At 48.0% G+C, this 10,252-nt stretch overlaps 1 non-coding gene across 1 annotated transcript; it reads left to right on the top strand.

The window, feature by feature from the left end:
- The first annotated feature begins 6,677 nt into the window (after positions 1-6,677).
- On the top strand, positions 6,678-6,801 carry LOC142423680 (small nucleolar RNA SNORA54). The gene has a single exon (XR_012779284.1). It is a non-coding gene; the product is annotated as a small nucleolar RNA SNORA54 (small nucleolar RNA).
- The last annotated feature ends 3,451 nt before the right edge of the window (positions 6,802-10,252 follow it).

Here is a 10,252-nt window from a genome sequence, read left to right as displayed (position 1 = left end):
ATGCAGTGTCACAGCAAAATGTGGTCCATCTCCCCGACGGGGCATCTTCCTCCTTGTCCAGTGAGCCTCTGCTTTACCAGGCTCACGATGTGCTTCTCCAGGGACTGGTCCCAAGTCCGTGGGATGGAGTCCCCCTGCACTCGTGTCTAAGGAGCGTGCTGGCTGCAGTTCCCTCCAGGACAGACGTGCACATTCCTCTGCGGTCCACAGTACATCCCGTGCTTGCTGACAGGACCTCCTTCAAAGGCTCCAGGGCTTCGTCAGTCTTCCTATTCATGCTCGAGCTGTGTCTCCCCAGCCCCCTGGGGACCCCACTCCTCTGCCAGTGTCTGACCCTGAGCTTGGCACATCAGGATGCAGCCCGCCCAAGTCCTGTTTTTTCCCAATCCTCTGTGCCGCAGGAATGCACGCTTCCGCCTCGGAGAAGAAATATAGGCGAGAAGTAATGTCTCAAGATTCACGACAATTTTTCTCCTCTGGGCTCCGGAGCTTTTCCGGGACAATGTTACTTTATATTCCTATAATATAAAGCAAGAAGGATAGCTCTTCTTACTTCCCAGGTAGACATATTTCCCAGAGAGCTGTACCTGACAGCTAGCTAGTGAGGGAACGGGATCGAAATCGATAAGTCTTAAACCCCCCCTTTTTTATTATTTTACACAATGAAAACAGTACTTCCCCCCACACTCGATTACAAAAATGATGCATGTCCAGTGGTGTGCGTGTGTGCGTGCGTAAGAACTGAAGCAGTTCAGAAAACAACAAGGAAGGCAAGAATTTGTTTCGGTTACCCAGACTCTGTCTCAGGGAGATGAGCAATGTGTCGGGCGGCGCGTAGCTTCCTGACACGCTCTGGGCTCATGGGCAGACACGCGTTGCCCGAGACATTTCACCTATATCAGGGAGTCTCCACTGCGGCCCTGACTGAGGTGAGGAAGGGGTGGGAGTGGGGCGGGGTGGCACATCCAGTGAGCTGTGGGGTGCAGAGCAGGGTCCGTAGCATCCACTCATAAGATGCCAGTCCTATGTCAATCCCTGGTGCGACGCCCCCAAATATACCTCCAGACCCGGCCCCGTACACAACCTCTCGGGCAGAACGAGCCCCTGCAGCTGCTGCTCTGGACTGGCCCAGGGTCAGAGACAAAGGAGCCAGCCAGGTCACTGGACCGTGTGTCCTTTGGCGTTTGCAGTTAGAGGCGAGGGTCCCTTACCAGGTGAAGTTGGTGTGGTTAGGTGCCAGACAGTCAACCCGACTCATTAGCAACCCCCGTGGAATGGAGCAGAACGGCCCTGTTGGGTTTTTCTAGGCTTGGAGCTTCCCAAATCATCTTCCCTGGAGAAGGACATTGAGGGCCAGCAGGAAAGAGGGAGGCCTTCCGCCAGCTGGATGGACACCGTGGCGGTAACGATGGGCTCCAATGGAGCGACGTGTGTGTGTGTGTGTGTGTGTGTGTGTGTGTGTTGGGGGGAGGGGCAGGAGCAGGCTGTGTCTCCTTCTGTTGAGCACGAGGGCCAGAACCCACTGCATGGTGTCACTCACCCACAGCCATGGTTCTGGGAGCCGATCGCCCCATCTCTCTTCCATGGGAGACTGGTGGGTTTGAACTGCTGGCCTTTCGAGTAGCCATTCCTCCAGCAGGACTCCGTACAAGGTAAGAGCTTTCGGCAAATCCCTCAGCCTCTCTGCGCCTCCGTTCCCACACTGGCGCACCGTGTGGTGGGCAATGGAGCCCTTGGATGGTGGAGGGGCACTTTCCAGGCAGGAAGTGTTCATTAGAAGACCCATCTAGGCCCCCGGCCCCCACCATGGGGACCCTGGGAGAGGCCATGTGGCGTGCACACGTGAGGGGAGAAGAGGGTGGGGGAAAGCTAGCCCCTAGAGTGATTTAGACCAGGCACCCCAGAGATCAGAGTAGAGAGGGGCTGGCGTGGTGAGCCCCGAGCTTCTGTTTGCAAGCTGGGTTTTTAATTCTATTCTTTTAGAAAACAGAGAGAGAGAACCACGCCATTTGCTTTGGTTTCGTGTGCTTGTTTTTCCCTTTTGTGTAAACTTTGGTTGCTTTTGTACGTCAGCTATTAAATAAAAAGGAGGGGGACAAGACAAATGTATGAGATCAGTTGGAGATCTAACAAATTGGCTAATTCTGTTGCAGGCGTAATTGATGAGTCACAAGTCTATAGGCCAGGTTTTTAAGCAGCTTAAGAGCTTGTGAAGAAAGACGTAAGCTGGGAGAAGGCTGGTTTCCTGATACCAGGTCTTCAGTACCCTGCCCCCGCAAGCCTTGCCTCCGCTCCTGCGTCCTTGGACCCAGTGGGGGCCAGGCCCTGGAGCCCAGCGGCCGATGTGGGGGCCAGCTGTACCTGGGAAGGGTTCACTCCGTCGTGAGTCCCCTGCCCTTTCTGGGTTCCCTCTGCTCACCCACAAAACCATGCAGAGACTTCCACACAGGTGGACACATCCTACCCTCTCTCCCAGACAATGCCAACAACATCAAAAGCATGGCCAGCAAAGGCCCAGAGAGCTGAGTGTGACCATCTATGAACGAGGTGCTGTCCTGGTCAACACAGAACTCTAGCCACAAGATCAACAGGCAATGGACAGCTTTCCTTGACGTTGGATCCGCAATCAACGCTCCTGGAAGCAGCAGTGTGGCCCACCGAGCCTGGAGGACAATATCCCCACCCAGAGCAGCCAATGCACAGAGAGGACCATATTGCCAGCCCCAGTATGAGACACAACATCCCTCCCTCACCCATAGCCCGGCAGGGGACAACACTGGAGACACAGTGTGGGAATTGCGCCTGATCTGACCCCACCACACCGAGGCAAAACACTAAGGGCGTGCAACTGAACAGCAAGGGGAGCAGAGCAAGGAAGTTCCCAATCAATACCAAAAATAGACTTTGGGGTCAGGGCTTGGCACCTCATCAGACTCAACCGGAACACATTCCTAAAAGCCAACAGTCCTTGAACTAACTACAGGCTTTTCTTTCTTTCTTTCTTTTTGTTGTTGTTGTTCTGTTTTGCTCTGTCTTGTTTTTGTGCGCTATTATCTCCGCAGGTCTGTCTAAATAAGATAGGCTTGATGAACAGTCTGGAGGAGAAAACAATGGGACTGATGGTTCCTGGGGGAACACGGGAGTGGGGGAAGGTGAGGGAAAGGAAGTGGTGTTAACAAACCCAGTGACAAGGGAACAAAATGTGATCCAAATCGATGCTGAGGAGGGTGTAGGAGGCCTGGTAGGGCGAGATCAAGAGTAATGTAACCGAGAGGAATTACTGAAACCCAAATGAAGGCTGAGCATGATAGTGGGACAGGAGGAAAATAAAACAAAATAGAGGAAAGAGCCAGGAGTCAAAGGGCATTTATAGAGGTCTAAATAAAGACACATACTTACGTAAATATATTTATATATGAGGATGGGGAAATAGATCTATGTGCATATATTTATAGGATTAGTATTAAGGTAGCAAATGGACACTGGGCCTCCACTTAAGTACTCCCTCAATGCAAGAGTACTTTGTTCTATTAAACTGGCATTCCATGATGCTCACCTTCCCAACACAATCACTGAAGACAAAGTAAGTGCATAAGCAAATGTAGTGAAGAGAACTGATGGTGCCCAGCTATCAAAAGATATAACATCTAGGGTCTTAAAGACAGGAAGGTAAACAAGCGGCCATCTAGTTCAGAAGTAAGAAAGCCCACATGGAAGAAGCACACCAGCCTGTGTGACCACGAGGTGTCGAAGGGATCAGGTATCAGGCATCAAAGAACAAAAAAATCAAATCATTGTGAATGAGGGGGAGTGCTGATTAAGGACCCAAGATCCATCTGTAGGCAACTGGACATCCCCTTACAAAAGGGTCATGAGGAGGAGACGAGCCAGTCAGGGTGCAGGTTAGCAATGATGAAACATGCAACTTTCCTCTAGTTCCTAAATGCTTCCTCCCCCTCCCCACCACCCCATCCCCACATCATGAGTCCAATTCCAATTCTACCTTACAAATCTGGCTAGATCAGAGGATGTACACTGGCACAGATAGGAACTGGAAACACAGGGAATCCAGGACCGACGGACCCCTCAGGACCAGTGCTGAGAATGGCAATACTGGGTAGCGTGGAAAGGGAGAACCGATTACAAGGATCGGCATATAACCTCCTCCCTGGAGGATGGACAACAGAACAGTGGGTGAAGGAAGATATCAGACAGTGTAAGATATGACAAAATAATAATAATTTATAAATTATCAAGGGTTCATAAGGGAGGAGGAAGGAATAGTGGGGAGGGAGAGGGGGAAATGAGGAGCTGACGCCAAGGGCTTAAGTGGAGAGCAAATGTCTTGAGACTGATGAGGGCAATGAATGTACAAATGTGTTTTACACAGCGGATGTATGTATGGATTGTGATAAGAGGTGTATGAGCCCCAGTAACATGATTACCAAAAAGAGAGGTCAGCGTGTTGCATTGGGCCGATCTGCGACACACAACCTCTTCAAAGTGTTACAAAGCAAAGCCGTCCCACTGATGACTCAGGTGCATGTGACCCCAAACCCAGAGCTTTCACTGAGCCCATCTGTGAGCAGAAGCTGGGTGATGCACAAGGAGGAGCAGGGAAGAGCCGGTGCATTTGCATGACACGCTTGGCCATGAACTGCCACAAGGACAAATAAACCTGTGTTGGGAAAAGTGGGGCCAGATGCTCTGGAGAAGTGAAGATGGTCTTGTTGAGCCCAACGAGGGTAAGTCACAAAATACCGCTACAGAGTCATAGAAACCTCTGTGAGGAAAAATAGCCAAACAGGAAGCTATTGTTTCTCATCACGTCCTCCATCTGGGTCTATACTACGCTGAAGGCCGTGTCTCCATCTCCCGAACCTTCCCCCTCCCCCTCCCCCGACTTCTGGGCTCCCACTTTACACCAAGACAGCAGTTTGACATCCTCCAGAGCCTTAAATGATGTTCCCTTTCAGTGTCCTCTGAGTTCAGGGACAAGAAGTCTGTCTGGGGCAAGCTCAGGGCTGTAGGGTCGAGGGGCGAAGTTTCCCCATGAATTCTTACAGAACTGTCCTTACTACTCTGGAGAAGGGATGAGCAGATGCATGGTGCAAAAAAGAAGCTCCCAGATACAATGTTCCCAGCCCTGATGTGTCACTGCTGTTCTACATTTCCTTAAAACACCTTCATAAGGAGCCCCCGATGGTCCCGTGTCCTTCAAGAAAGTCTACCAGGATGACCCCTGTGAGAACCCCCCCCCCCCCCACAAGCCAGTCACTGTTACCGTCTGAGCCGACCTCTCCGCCTTGCATTTAACTGGCCCAGCGGCTCCCCTCCGAAGCTGCTGGTTGGATTGGACTTGATTTTTGAAGGCACGCCAACGAGACCAAGACACGTGTCTTACTGAGAGAACTTGCCTGCAGCCATCCATCCACCCATCAGAACTATATGGCAACATATTTTTCTTGGAATCAACCCATACATGGATGAATTGGAACGCCAGTAGCAATACTTTTTTACTTGCCCCAGGCGCTACACAGGAGTAGTTTCCGAATGGAGGGAAGTTTCGCTTCTTGCCTCTTGGGTTGGGGTGTTTCTTGGGTTGTGATAAAGTTCATGCTTCGGTCTCAGTATGGCCACCAGCATTTGCAGATGCCGATCAATGGTTGCAGCCTTCAGTAGGGATTACGAGATATGGACCAATAGACACAATCACGATAAATAGAGAAAAGACTGCACTTGTTGAAGATTTCCTCTTGCTTGGATCCACAGTCAACGATCGTAGAAGCAACAGTCAAAAATTAAATGATGTTGCACTGGACAAATGACTGCACCAGACCCCTTAAAAGTGCTGAAGAGCAAGGACGTCATGGTGTTTCAATCGCCTGATAGAGATGTGAACGCTGGACTGTGAACCAGAAGACTGAATTGATGCATTTACATTATGATGCTGGAGAAGATTGAAAGCACCATGGACTGCCTAAACAAACAAATCTGTCTTGGAAGAAGCGCAGTGGGGATGCTCATTAGAAGCAAGGACAGTGAGACACGGGATCAGGAGGGACTCGATTCGACACAGGGACTTCACATTTGGCGAGACAGAGGAAGACCCTCGATGTGACGAACTGGCCCCGTGGCTGCACGGCGGACTCAAACACAGCTGTCAGTGTGAGGATGGCACAGGCTAGAACGTGCTCCATTCTGCTGCACATGGGGTCGCTAAGACAGAGGATGGACGCCGGTAGAGATAGGAACTGGGAACGCGGGGAATCCAGGGCACATGATCCCTTCAGAACCAGTGGTGTGAGTGGCAATACTGGGAGGGTAAAGGGAGGGTGGGTTGGAAAGGGAGAACTGATTACAAGGATCTACATGTGACCTCCTCCCTGGGGGACGGACAACAGAAAAGTGGGTGAAGGGAGACGTCAGACAGGGCAAGATATGACAAAATATAATGTATAAATTATCAAGGGTTCATGAGGGAGGGGGAAGACGGGAGGGAGGGAAAAATGAAGACCTGTTGCCAGGGCCTTAAGTGGAGAGCAAATGTTTTGAGAATGATGAGGGCCATGAATGTACAAATGTGCTTTACACAATTAATGCATGTATGGATTGTAATAAGAGTTGCATGAGCCCCTAATAAAACGATTTTAAAAAAATTTTTTAAAGCTATTAGATTGCGCTGTTCATAACCTGCTATCAGATTTACTGCTGATGGGTTCCATTCCAGTGCTACAGGAATTCCCAGAATAATACAAGACTGACATCGTGTCTGTCTGATTTTATATTTGGGAGACAAGGGGGAAAAGAAAAAAAGTGGAGGGGGGGAAGCTGTTAGAGACCCTTGCCTGTGGCAAGAGGGGATCTGCCAGTGGCTTAATCTGACAAGATGCTCTGCTGATGAGTTTGGGGCTCCCACCGTCTTCCTTAGAACACATTGGGGTTCGCAGTTGAGGCGCTGATACTTTTCCCTTTGTCATATCTGAATTTTGTCATTGTGGCCTTCGGATCACATGAGTTGGTGTGCTTCTTCCATGTTGCACATGATCTTCATGGAAGCAGCCTGCCAAGTCTTTATCCATGAGCAGCTGGGTAGGTTAGAGTCACCACCCTCTAAGTTAGCAGACAAGAACATCTCCAGAGCTCCTTCAAGTCCCTTGTACTTAAGAATACTATTTTTAGAGGTACTTATGGCTCAATAACCACAGCTGTTGAATTTATTGGAGAAAACATGTACCTTTTTCTGACACTAGACAAAGCATTAAGAAGCATAAAAACTGATTGAGAGGTTCATCTGTTCTACTTTGTTATTCTTGTGTTTTTTGGTTTTTGTTATTATTTTTAATGTTTTTCTGTTCATGAAATCCAGCATACGTAAATCTATAGAGATGTAACTGGATTATTGGTCCCTTGAGGGTATGACAGGGGTGGTTGGGGGGAATTGGGGAGCTAATAGGGAGTACAGGAATGAAGGAAATGGTCTAAAATTGATTGTGGTGATGACTGTACAACCTTCTTGATGTGATTGCACTATTGTATATGTGAATTATATGCCAATAAAATGGAAAGAAAAGAACCCCCCCCAAAAAAAAGAATCAGAACTGACCTGACAGCACCGAACAACCGAATGGGGGAATATTGGGGGGACCACACATCTGAGAAGGGTTGCATAGCATATATATATATATAAATATATATATACCTCTCTATTTAGACTCCTGCCAATTCACAACCAAAAGACAACCCAATAAAAAAAACTGGACAAATGCGAATCCTTCCATGCCATTATGACCTTTTCTTAATGGTCCCCTCCTCCAGATGATGTGTCTGAAGTTGTCCTGTCTTTGCCCTGTGTAAGACCTACTATGTGTTCTCTTTAAAAAAAAAAAGATAGAAATGGCTGATGAGATTTGCAACTATGGCCATTAGCCACCCTTCAGATCTAGAACGGAACTCACACCCTTGTTAGAATAATAAACCATTCAAGATCCAAAGGGCAGCATTTACCCAGGGACGAAGTTCAGAGGCTTAGGTAGAAAGAGGATGGACACAGGACACTCCAAGAAACAGTGGGGCAGGCATGGTCCAGTGAGGACATTGCAATGTATAAGTTGAGACAAAATATATATGGATTGTTGAGTGTAAAGCTGGTCATCTGCTCTGTACACCTTCACCTAATTCACGATAAAAGGGGTTTGGGGGGTTGTTTGTTTGTTCTTATTTTTTAAATAGGGGCAATCAATTTAAACACATTTCCCTAAAGGGCAGTATGTCCGTGTGTCTGTGGAAATAGGTTCTGCACCATTAGCCAATCCAAAACAAACAAACAAAAAAGCCTATTGCTAAGGAGTCTATGTAAGTGGGGGATTCGTGTAAGCAAGGCAAACCTGAGAGTGATGACCACATGGACACCATTTTTGGCAAGTCATAAAGGCCACTTGATGGCTGTGGGCGAGGGCGGCCGTGGAGGCAGTGCGCAGAGCCTGGCTTCCCATGTTGTGGTTCCTGCCATCAGTCCAGGTCCGGACGCACGTCTGCATCGTGGCAGGGGCTTCTCACTGACAGCACGGACTGCAAGAATAGTATCAGCCCCGTCGGCAAGTGGACACCTCTTTCCCCAAGGACCCAGCTATAGTTTATTGTGCCAGCCTGGCCGATAAACACAAGTAGGAATAACTGAAGGGCAGAGGGATAAATGGCTCGGTGAGCCTCACCTTGGTTGTTCTGTGTCTCAGTTTAAAGGGGTACACTCACTACGTGTGGGATGTCTAGGCTGTGGACTGTGTTGCTGTAAGTTGAGGTCCCTTTGAGCCCACACAATTGGAATGTTCATCTCTGGAGCTGGGGACTGACAGTTGATGACAGTTGGGGACCTGCCTTGCTGTTTGCTGCCTGGGTATATATAGCCCAGATCTCTCTACAGAAGGGGACTGGCAACTGGCAGCTCTCAAGTCTTGAAGGAATGCTAGTGTCTCACTGCTTTATAATTTGACTGTTAATTTCTTGTATCATCTATCTGTATATAATTTAACGGTTTATTTCTTGAATTACATATCTATCTTTATAAATATATTTATATATAATTACTAGCAATCTGGTTTGTCTCTCTAAAGACAAATACATTTGGTACCAGGAGTGCTTCCAGAGAAATAAACTATAAATATGGATTTCTTAAATTGGTTTTCCAACCTATTTAGTCTTGACGGGGATACGTCTGCTACCCGTATTAATCCATGGTGTGAAATAGCAAAGATAATACCTGAAGTAGCACCTAAAGTAGATGACGTGCTGGATAAAGGAGATGCTCTAGGCAATCGTATATTTGATATTTTCCAGGAGTTTTGAGATAATGACAAGTATAGGGAAGCTGGTTGACTGGTCCTTCTTACAATGGAAAGAGTTATTAAGGAGAGGGATGATCTCAGAGCCTCAAAAGCACGCCTCAGGTGCAGACTAACAGATTTGAAAACTTCCATCTGTGCTACAAAGGAGAGCCTTCTCTCCTCTAGTAAAAGAGCTGACATTGCTGAGAACCAGGTCCAGAGTCTCATTATACGAGTGGCTGAATTGCAGATCTAGAGTAGTGTCTGAAACCAAAGTAAGGGCATTCATTGGGAAAAGTTGGGACCCTGAAACATGGGATGGGAACATATGGGCTGATGATACAGAAGAAGAGGATATTGAGCCCTTAGAAACACCTGAGCAGATTATCCAAACTATTCAAGTTGATATGCCAGGTGGGGCTGCATCAGTAGCATTACCTGAGGAAGATGCCTCGCAAGGTATTGCTGAGAGCACCCAGGAAACACCCCAACCACCCATTATTTCCGCTAGACCTGTCACTAGAATTAAGTCTCAGAAACCTCCTAAAGGTGAGGTTATCCAAGAAGAAGTGGGCTACACACATAAAGACCTGCTCGAGTTCTCAAATACGTACAAGCAAAAGCCTGGGGAATACCCCTGGGAATGGTTACTCAGGGTGTGGGATACTGGTGCACGAAATGTAATATTAGGCCGGTCTGAGTTTCTGGATATGGGACCCCTAAGCACAGACTCTTCTTTCAATGTCTCTGCGAGACAGGCTAAAAAAGGATCTAAGTCTTTATTTGGTTGGTTCAATGAAGTATGGACTGCCAGATGGCCTAGATTAGACCAACTTGAAGTACCTGACCTCCCTTGGTACACTGTAGAGGAAGGCATCCAAAAGCTTGGAGAAATTGGTATGTTAGAATGGATCTATCAAGATATTCCC

This window comes from Tenrec ecaudatus, chromosome 12 (genome assembly GCF_050624435.1).
Source record: "Tenrec ecaudatus isolate mTenEca1 chromosome 12, mTenEca1.hap1, whole genome shotgun sequence".
Taxonomy (NCBI): domain Eukaryota; kingdom Metazoa; phylum Chordata; class Mammalia; order Afrosoricida; family Tenrecidae; genus Tenrec; species Tenrec ecaudatus.
Note: the sequence above shows the minus strand (reverse complement) of the source record. Positions and strands in the feature narration are given on the sequence as shown.